This window comes from Furipterus horrens, unplaced genomic scaffold, assembly GCF_987537825.1.
Source record: "Furipterus horrens unplaced genomic scaffold, mFurHor1.1.pri manual_scaffold_7, whole genome shotgun sequence".
NCBI classification, from domain to species: Eukaryota; Metazoa; Chordata; class Mammalia; order Chiroptera; family Furipteridae; genus Furipterus; species Furipterus horrens.
Window position 1 is genome coordinate 144435165 of NW_028327177.1, and position 10546 is coordinate 144445710.

A 10546-nucleotide genomic window follows, 5' to 3' on the forward strand; every position below is an offset into this window, starting at 1 on the left:
CAGCACTGAGAAGCAGTCCTCCATGTCTTAATTCCATCTCCCGGAAGCAAGTGGACATTTTGGTGGGCCTTAGTCTGTGGTGGCCAGAACAAAGCCACTTACGAATGCTCAGCTTCACAGAAAGGTGCTTCGGCTACGTTCAGGGAGCTCAAGTGACTATAGCGATACTGCATTTGGGCGGTTGATGTACTTGACAGTCCTCTTTCTTGGTTAAAGGGAAAAAACGTCCCTTTGGCGTCTCGCTGCTGTCCATTGGCTGGGATAAGCGTTACGGCTTTCAGCTCTATCAGAGCGACTCAAGCGGAAATTACGGGGTATGGAAGGCCACATGCATTGGAAATAACAGCGCCGTGAGTATTTCTGTGTTGCTGTAAAACCTAGCAATAGGTACCTAACATGATTTTGAAACGGCGATGAATGTAAATGGTATTTTAAGGTAGCTGCAACAACTTTAGCATCTGTGATTGCTATTGGTGATGCAGTCGCAGGTTCTGCTAATACCACTGGGGTTTATTGCCTACGTTTGTAACAAAAGGAAATAGTGATTTTCAAAGGCAAGTTGTTGAAATAAGATACAGTTTTTTTCATATCCTGGTGGATAATCCCCTTGAATTCTATCACAAAGTCTTGGAGGTCTGAGGCCCCGGGTTAAAGATTCCATTCACAGAGCATCGACACTCCCCCTCCGCCCCATCCCATGTGTCCCCGCCCATCATAATTGCTTACAGTGGTTACATGCTAATAATAATTCAGGCATCAGTCTTCTGCCCAGTCCACGTTCCTGAAAAATGCAGACATTTAAAGGACTTTCTTTTTGATGATTATTTCTGCTTCGTAGGCAGCTGTGTCTATGTTAAAACAAGACTACAAAGAAGGGGAAATGACCCTGAAGTCAGCACTTGCTTTAGCTATCAAAGTCCTCGACAAGACCATGGACGTGAGCAAGCTCTCTGCTGAAAAGGGTAGGTTATGTCCCCTCCTCCGATTCGGTCAGTTTCCTGGACCGCGTCGGAGAGGTTCCCACGAGGAAATTGCGGTTCCTTCTGCTCAGCACAGCTTACAGCGGGTTGGCTCGTGGGACTTTTTCAAAGGAAGGGACAAAACAGCAGCTTAGAAGGTTGGAATGGGTCAGGAGAAGAAAGATCGTTGACGCAGAAACGTGAATAAAAGTATCCGTGAATCATATGAAGCACAAAACACGAAGGGGTGGTGAGCGAAGGCCGACAAAGGGGGGGGGGGGGTTGAACCGGGTCGCCTGTGCGGGCTGAGTGCGCCCCGTAACGCAGCCGTGTGTGTGTGTGTGTGTGTGTGTGTGTGTGTGTGTGTGTGTGTTTGCCCCCAGTGGAAATTGCCACGCCGACCAGAGAGAATGGAAAGACGGTCATCGGAGTCCTCGGACAGAAGGAAGTGGAACAGCTGATCAGAAGACACGAGGAAGAAGAAGCTAAGGCTGAGCGTGAGAAGAAAGAAAAAGAACAAAAAGAAAAGGATACGTGGGAGACAGAATTGGGGGTCTTATAAATCTTTTGAGCCCCATTTCAGCCGCCCTCTTCCACAGTGAGCACGTGATGGCTTTTGAACCCGGACGGTGGGAAAGAGGGATGGTAGCATCTGATCGGGCCCTCGTCTTTCTGTAAGTTGGGCGGTGACTGCTCTTCATGGACCTTTCTACCCCCCTCCCCCCCTTTTCTGGGAATAAAACTCGGTAAGAATGGAAACGGTGAAGGAGAATTGTCTGTAGCAGTCACTGTTGTTCACCGGGATCAGTGGGTCTGTGATCCTTCATGCTTCAGTGTCCTGGGGCAGCCCTGGAGGTGCCGGGACACAAGAGGCTAAAGTTGGTGGGTGAGTGTCATCAGCAGGGAAAGATGGGACCTGTGCCCTGAAGGCCTCCCTTGCTGTGTCCCTACCGTCTTGGAGAACCCGTGGCCCTCGGCCTCTGTGGGAATCACGTTCTTGTACCTGTTGCCAGCCATCGACATCGATGGCTCTTCCTAGGACCAGAAGTGTGTGCGTGCACATGTATACACACAGGCGTTCACACAAACCGCTCCGAAAACACGTGAAAGGCCCGTTTACAGTGCAAGCCCTGCACCCGCTACGGTAATCGGTCATCAGTGCTTCTGAGCACCTCTGGATCCCTCAGATCCCATTTCCCTCTCCCCCTCTACTCCCGAGAGAGAACTCGAGTTTACCTTTCCCCTTACCTACGGTTCTTACAATGCGTTTGTCTGTTCCTCTGCCCCAGGTGGCACATCCCTCAGGGTGGCCGGGTGTGCCCTCTCTCCGTCTCCAGCGCTTGGTTTAAGAACGACCGTGGGCTGAGCCGACCCAGACCAGACGGGCGGGGGGATGACAGCTGCGGACGCTGCGGCAGGCCCACGGCGGGCATGTGGCAGGTCCTGTGCAGGAGAGATTATGGCCACAGAGGAAAAGGGGCCGCAGACGAGAGCAGTCGGTCTTGGCTGAGGCGGTGGGGTGGGGGGCCCTGGTCTCAGCCCAGGAAGGCTCCAGGGCCACCACCGCAGTGCCGGCCTCCCACACTTGTCCCCTCCAGCTCTCCTCAGAGCACATTGAACCCTTCCGTCGGTTCCCCATGCGAGAATTTCACAGATCTGCTGCGAAGTGAGTGAAGCTTAAGCTTCAGGACCCCTCGCTTCGGAGGCCTGGGAAGGGACCCTCACGATGTGTTCCATGCTCGTGCTTTTTGTAAAGTCTGCAAAAGTAAGGTCTTCTACCTGCAGTTAATAAGCGCTACCGTCTGTTTCTGCAGCGGAACATACTTGTTCGCAGATACTTCCATGCGTAGTGAGGTTATTGTTACTCACCTCAGGGTCCAAATGGCTCTTGGGACGTGTTCCTCACCCACCCGCTGAGCCTGCATACCCAGTATAGTGACAGGAAGGCATAGGAACAGAAGTTGTCACCATCGTTGGAAGTTCCCGGGACAGTGGGAGAGGAACAGGGCTTGACATGTGCCAAGTCAGAAGCTCTACTGTGGCAAACTTCATCCTTAAGGTGTGTGCAGTTACCATCTGGGGATTCAGGTCCCGTGATGCCGGAAACGCCGGGGGTGGGGGGGTGCCTTACGGGTATGTCGGCTCATCGAACTGCGGTAATTTGGTGAGGTTTCTCATTCTGATTTTCAATTTGATGCCCAATTTTGTATTTGCACTGTCGTATTCTTTGGCTTTAAGAGAACACCGCCCCCCCCCCAGCCCGCTACACACACACACAAATAGTATGTTCTATATAAACCCGAATCAGCTCCTGCTTTCCCTCGTCCTGAGAATAAAGTCCACTTTCTTCATTCTGACCTGCAACTCGCCACTGCCTTGTTGCTGATGCTCTGTCCTGGACCCCCCCTCTGTACCGCCCTCTGTCTGTCCCTCACCCTCTCTGGAATGCTCTCCTCTCTGCACTCTGTGTCTCCCGCCCCCGAAGAACTACCCCGTCCTCTTCCCTGTCCCCGTGGGACTTCGGGGCCCTCTATCCTGCTCCCGAAGGTCTTACACACCCTCCGTCCCGCTTCCGACAGGCTGCCGGCACCTCGGCCCCGCCCCTGAAGGACTTAGGAGACGCTTCCGGGAAGTCTGACCTTCTGCCACACTTCCGGGACACTTCCGCCCTCCCGGTCCCACCCCAGAGGACTTCCGGGCGACTTCCGCTTGCGGCGGACCCGCCATCTTGTTCCCGCCCTAGGAGGCCTCACGCAGCCGAGGCCCAACCCCCGAAGGTCTACGCAGCCTGCGCTGCCATCTTGGTCTCACCACGAAGGTCTTCCGGGTGTTTGGCCTCGCCCCGCTTCCGGGAGTCTTCCGCCAACCTGTCCCCGCCCCCGAAGAACTAGAACTACCGCGTCCCCTTCCCTGCCCCGCACTGGGACTTCGGGGTCCTCTATCCTGCGCCCGAAGGCCTTACACATCCTCCGATAGGGTTCCGGCACCTGGCCCCCGCCCCTGGAGGGCTTAGAAGCCGCTTCCCGGAAGTCTGACCTTCCGCCGCACTTCAGAGACACTTCCGCCCTCCCGGTCTGACCCCAAAGGACTTCCGGGCGACTTCCGCTTGTGGCGGACCCGCCATCTTGTTCCCGCCCTAGAAGGTCTCACGCAGCCGAGGCCCAACCCCCGAAGGTCTACGTAGCCTGCCCCGCCATCTTGGTCCCACCCCGAAGGTCTTCCGGGTGTTCGGCCTCGCCCCGCTTCCGGTAGTCTTCCGCCACCCTGTCCCCGCCTCTGGAGAACTGCCGCGTCCCCTTCCCTGCCCCACCCCCGCCCAGGGACTTCGGGGTCCTCTATCCTGCTCCCGAAGGTCTTACACATCCTCCGATAGCGTTCCGGCACCTCGCCCCCGCCCCTGGAGGACTCAGGAGCCGCTTCCGAGAACTCTGACCTTCCGCCGCACTTCCGGGACACTTCCGCCCTCCCGGTGCCACCCCAGAGGACTTCCGGGCGACTTCCGCTTGCGGCGGACCCGCCATCTTGTTCCCGCCCTAGAAGGTCTGACGCAGCCGAGGCCCAACCCCCGAAGGTCCACGTAGCCTGCTCCGCCATCTTGGTCCCACCCCAAAGGTCTTCCGGGTGTTCGGCCTCGCCTCGCTTCCGGGAGTCTTCCGCCACCCTGTCCCCGACCCCTAAGAACCGCCGTGTCCCCTTCCCGGCCCCCGCCCCCGAGACTTCGGAGTCCTCTGTCCTGCTCCCGAAGGTCTTACACGTCCTCCGCAATTCTATGGAGAGGTTTACGGTATCAAATTACAATAGTAAACTCAACATTTACTTAATCTGATGGTGCTCAGACTTTTTTAGAAAGTGCAAATCATCACCTCTCGATTCGGACGCCAGGCTCTGGGATTGCCAAGAAGCCACTTAAGTCCACTGAACTCAACGCGCTTCACCTGCTCCTGTGCGCTCCAGAGGAACTCTTCCATCAACCTGTCAGTGTGCTTGCCGGCTGTGGCTCCCCGCCTGTCTCAGTGCTGCCCTCCTGTGGGGAACTCTGGGAATTACAGCTAAGGGAAGCTCACCGAGTCCACTGTACGGATAGGGCTAGATGGCTAGGCTCAGGGTTGATAGGTTTAGCGTTAATGAGCCTAGGGTTAACAGGCTTCTATCTTTAATAGACTCAGCCTTCCTGGATGGAGCTTCAGAAGAGCTAACAGATTTCCAGAAACGCTTCGTATGTACCCCATCATCAGGCCCAGTGCTCTTTCGGGGTGGCTGTAGGAACCCCGAAAGCGAGGAGTAAGGCCAGCGGGAGACTGTGCAGAGCGCACGTCTGCCCCAGCACACTAAGTGTGAGTAGTCGTAGCGGGGGTAAAAAAAAAAAAGAGTGGCAAACTACCTAGATACTACCTGACTTAGTAAGATAATATAGCTTATTTAATTTTTTCTGCACAACAGTGAGGCAGCAAAGCAGAAGTTATCCTTTCTTATTAATTTTCTAGAATTAAAAAATTCAAACATACATAAAATATTCAAATATAATGACTTGAAGAGTTCTTGCCATACACTTTTAACAATTATTGACATTGTGCCAATAGATATCCATATTGATGTAGGTTAGGATATTGTGGCATGTGCAGGTTCACAGCTAAACGAGTGGTGGTGCCAAGTATTCAAAATAAGGTTTTCAGCTTTGCAGTCTTTCGTCCTTCCTTAATCACCAAATTTTTTAGGTAAATCATTCTTCTAACTCCCCAAATTTGAGACAGTACTAGAGAAATGATATTCAAAGTTAAAATTGAATTTGTACAGCCAAAACTTAAGTCTCTCAGAGTGTTAATGTCATGTTTCTTATTTATACCTTTTATGTATCCAGTTTACTTTGTCTCCTGTTATTGGCAATTTTTTGGTCTTGTTTTAAATTGTTGTTCTTTTACGGTTGTCCCAGTTTTTCTCCCGTGTTGTTTGTATTTTTAACTATCGGCCCAATACCTTCTTATTTTTGTTCTTATACTGTTTTTAGTGTGCGTCACTGCTTGAACCCCTTCACTATTTTTTTTTTGAAATATGTCATCTGTGTGCTATTAGTAGGTTGCTCTTCTAATTATCATTATTAGCTTTAAAGGGTGTAGACTCTGGGAAAGCTTCTTATTGAACTGTCATTGTACTGTGCAGACAGTGCCCAGTTCCACAGACAAGCTCTTCCCTCGTATTTTGCAAGGTTCCGTTCCTCGGATGATCTGTAGGGAAATGACCTTTAGTGGCCCTCCGGGAGGTTTCAGGCAGAATCAGTAGCTCTGCAGGCAGTGACTGCTTTTGTTGCAATATTTCTGTGTATTTTTGTCTTTGGAGGTCTATCGGTTACCATTACTCTAGTAGTCATTTGTGGAATAATCAGAATGACCCCGTGCTGGCACTTCCATGCACAGTTTTATTTCATCCTCACCGTGGTCAGTTTTACAGAAGGCAAAACTGATATGCAGAGAAGGAGGTAACTTGCTTTCAGGTCAGACAGCAGGTGTTAGAGGCTGGAAGGAACCCAAGCCGTCCACCTGAAAATCCTGTGTTCTTAACCAGCGTGCTGTTATCCCCTCTCTTCATACTCAAATCTGAGTAAGACTAGGTCTCCAATTTTAAGAAGCGCAGGCTAATGCCTCATCATCCTTAATAGCAAATTTCTGCAACTAGGTGAAAGTTGTTTCGCGACCGGCGATGAAACTCCGAATATTGGAAAGAAAAGGGAATTGTCAGATGGTATGGACTCGTGTATTCATTCGTGTATGCATTCAACAAAGTGAGCACCTACTATGTACCTCATATATCTTTGTATATTAAAATCATGTATGTCTGGCTGGTGTGGCTCCGTGGATTGAGTGAACTAAAGGGTTGCTGGTTCGATTCCCAGTCAGGGCACAGACCTGGGTTGCAGGCCAGGTCCCCAGTCAGTGTGGGTGCATGAGAAGTGACCACACACTGATGTTTCTCCCCCTCTATTTCTCCCCACTTCCCGTCTAAAAATACATCAATAAAATCTTTTCTAAAAACATGTAAATTAAAGCACGTTTATTTTACATCTACCGTTGATACGTTTATTTTACTCCCATACATGTTTTCTAGGTTTGAAATTTTGTGTCAAGCAACCCCCTAACTGGTCATTTAAAGGCTTCTGTTACTCGGAAGTTAAATAAGTCTGTACTAAGTACCGAGTGCTTCTTAGGGAACTCTGCCTATTTCCATGAGAGTCCTCTGATTTAACTTAAAAACATACCTGAACCGGAGTGTTCCTTATTGATCACAAAGAATTGTATTAATATTTCACCTTAAAAGTACTATTAATAATAGCCTAACTAATAGTTTGGTTCACTAATGATGACGGACTTTTAAAAGTTATTTGTAGGAGAGAAGCCAGTACGCTAACTTTTAAAAATTTGTTAGACAGGATTAGCTGAACCGTTCTTTATTGCAAAACATGAAGATAGCTTGTTTAAGGATTTATTTCGAGGCGACGAAAGATGGGTTCGTCCTGTGGAACACCCACGAATGACAAGATAAAAATCCAGTTTGGCCTCGCCATATCTCAGTTAGTGGGTGTGGTAGGTGTGCATGTCATTCTGTATTCTGTACCCCGTCCTCTTCCCTGTCCCCGTGGGACTTCGGGGCCCTCTATCCTGCTCCCAAAGGTCTTACACACCCTCCGCCCCGCTTCCGACAGGCTGCCGGCACCTCGGCCCCGCCCCTGGAGAACTTAGGAGCCGCCTCTGGGAAGTCTGACCTTCCGCCGCACTTCCGGGACACTTCCGTCCTCCTGGTCCCACCCCAGAGGACTTCCGGGCGACTTCCGCTTGCGGCGGACCCGCCATCTTGTTTCCGCCCTAGGAGGTCTCACGCAGCCGAGGCCCAACCCCCGAAGGTCTACGCAGCCTGCGCTGCCATCTTGGTCTCACCCCGAAGGTCTTCCGGGTGTTCGGCCTCGCCCTGCTTCCGGGAATCTTCCGCCACCCTGTCCCCGCCCCTGAAGAACTGCCGCGTCCTCCTCCCTGCCCCCGTGGGACTTCGGGGTCCTCTGTCCGGCTCCCGAAGGTCTTACACATCCTCCGATAGGGTTCCGGCACCTCGTCCCCGCCCCCGGAGGACTTAGAAGCCGCTTCCGGGAAGTCTGACCTTCCGCTGCACTTCCGGGGCCCTTCTGCCATCTTGTTCCTGCACACTGACTGCTGCTTCCAGCAGGCCCGCCATCTTGTTCAACCCCTCTTTCCCCCCACACTTCTCTTCCCTCTGCTCTCCACCACGCTGCAAAGTAGGCAGGGAACCAGCAGTGTCCCCATCAGAAATGAGAAACCGGGACCCACTCAGCCCTGATGCCAAAATCTGCGTTTCCACGGAATCCCCAGTGATTTGCAAGCATGTCTGAGACCCGCTGTCAAGGAGCAAGAAGGGTGGGGGTGCTCAGATCCTGAGACTCATCTGAGCAGGATGAGCCTCTCAGTGACCGTGGAGGCAATGTGACAGAACCCCTGGGCTGCTCCAATTGAAAACAAACCCACGGGCTCTTTAGTCAGGGGCCCGATTGCCCGCCACCAAAATGATAACTCTGAATACCAGAATTTAGTGAAAAGAAAAAGAATTGTTTATTTAACAGTTATCTAGATTTAGATTATATGCGGATTTCTGCTGTTAAGTATTATGTTCTTTAAAACACCCATAAACACATATCCTTGCCTCCCCCCTACCAAACCAGGCTAGTTTTAGAAAAGTTAGAGAAACCGTTTCCCCACTTTCCAAACACAGTTCAGCTTTGGCAGCAGCGGCCAATCACTCAATTCTGATTGGGGAGGTCCTTTCTGTGCTGTGGTGCCCTCCAGGTCTTAATGCAGAACCGCCTGGTTTCTCAGCCTCCTTGGAAACTGCCTTCTTCCTGCAAAGCGCATGGATCTCCTCAAAACCACATGGCGAGAGCCTCTTAAAGCAGCCTGGAGACCCCTTCTCTAAGCCACATCGAGAACTTAGCTTCTTTATTCCGCATGGAGAAGGCCCCTTCACCAAGCCGCGTGCCTTTTATAGGCACCCGTCCCACTTGCACACTGGATTGGTGCTCCTCTAGCTGCTTTCCTGGCCGTTGTTCCCAGAGTGGGTGGGTGGGTCTGTGGACATTCAAGGACCTTGGGGTCCTTTTAAACAAGCAGACTGTGCTGAGACTATCAGTTTCTGCCTCTGCTTCAACCTCCACTGGTTTGTATAGTCAGAAGCAATGAGGCTTGATTTTCCCAGGTGCTGGGACTGGGTGCTGAGAGGGCTGGTTTGGTGCTGGGACTGGGTGCTGAGAGGCCTGGTGTGGTGCTGGGAGCACTGCCCAGGTGTCTCTGCTGAGTTTTCAAAAACGTGTGGGTGTGCTTTCTCCTGGCGTGCTGCTGTTGCCAGTGCCACCACACCGTGCCGTATCTGGCCATGCTGTGCTGCTCCTACTTGGTGAGTGTTTCTTCTCTCCACGTTAGTTTGCTGGACTTCCGTGCAGCTCGATGTTGTGGAGCTTTTGGTTGTGTCTACTTTTGAGGTCGTTGTATTCTTTCTCGGTTGTGGAGGGAGATGCAGCGTATCCGTCTAGGCCTCCATCTTTGCTGGAAGTCCCTGTGGTGTTTTTTCATGGGTCTATGGAGCGGTTCAGGAATTTGCTTGTCATTGGTTTGTAGGGGCCATGCTCACGTTCTCATCAGTGTCTGAAGTATGAAGTTGGTCTGCTTGTTTTAGGTCCCTGTGTTTTAGAAATGATTGCCTTTTCCTTTTTAAAGCAGCATGTGATCAAAAAAACAGGTGCCTGTAGGCCATATCCCAGGGAAGGGTGAAGATATGCAAGTCATGTAGGAAGCAGGGAGGGATCCTCAGGGAGGCTTGGCCAAGTCTTCCAGTGTCATAGCAGGTGAGCTACTGAGAAGGATGTGTGTCCCCGAGGGGGGCCTTTCATGCGTGCCATCTGTCTCATGGGTAGGAGGGCAGATAGGGATGGGAGGTAGTCCTGTCTCTTGTCAGTATTCCCTGATGGAGTGGGTTGTTGAGTTGGCCACTTTGGGTATGTGGTGGAGCAGGGTAGAGGATAAGTCATCATTGTCTACTGAGGGGTTGGGTGCTTGGTGTGCTGGGGTCCAGTAGATTTTCCTGTGAATATAGGGGAGGCAGCCTCCCTTGCCTACTTTTGGGAGATGGGTGCGGAAATTAGAATGGGTGTCCATTGGAATGTCACCGCCAGTTACCCAAGTGGATCTATTCTTTGGCAGAGAAGAGATGTGTCTTTTCAGAATCTCTGGCTATTGTTCTGGCCTCCAAGTAGAGTTGATGGCATCGGAGTAGGGTGCCATCATCCCTATTCTGACAGTCAGGGTATGTCCCGTTGTCCCCTACGTTGTGTGGAGGTCCATCTGTATTGTACTGCAGAAGAAAATGAGCCTCTTTGTTGTGAGACTTTTGAGTGTCCAAGTTGTCCTAGTTGAGAGTTGTGAATTCCAGCTGTGATAGAGCGGGGTTGGGGTGGGAATGGAGGGCATCTCTGTTTCTTGGCTGGTGTCCTACTTAGAAAAGAAAAGAAGAGAAAAGGCAAGGCAGGGGGAGGGGAG

At 51.5% G+C, this 10546-nt stretch overlaps 1 long non-coding RNA gene across 1 annotated transcript; it reads left to right on the plus strand.

Moving 5' to 3' along the window:
* Positions 1-298: 298 nt before the first annotated feature.
* Positions 299-1718, plus strand: LOC150005555 (uncharacterized). Its single transcript, XR_016512330.1, has 3 exons — positions 299-350; positions 839-962; positions 1343-1718. It is a non-coding gene; the product is annotated as an uncharacterized LOC150005555 (long non-coding RNA).
* The last annotated feature ends 8828 nt before the right edge of the window (positions 1719-10546 follow it).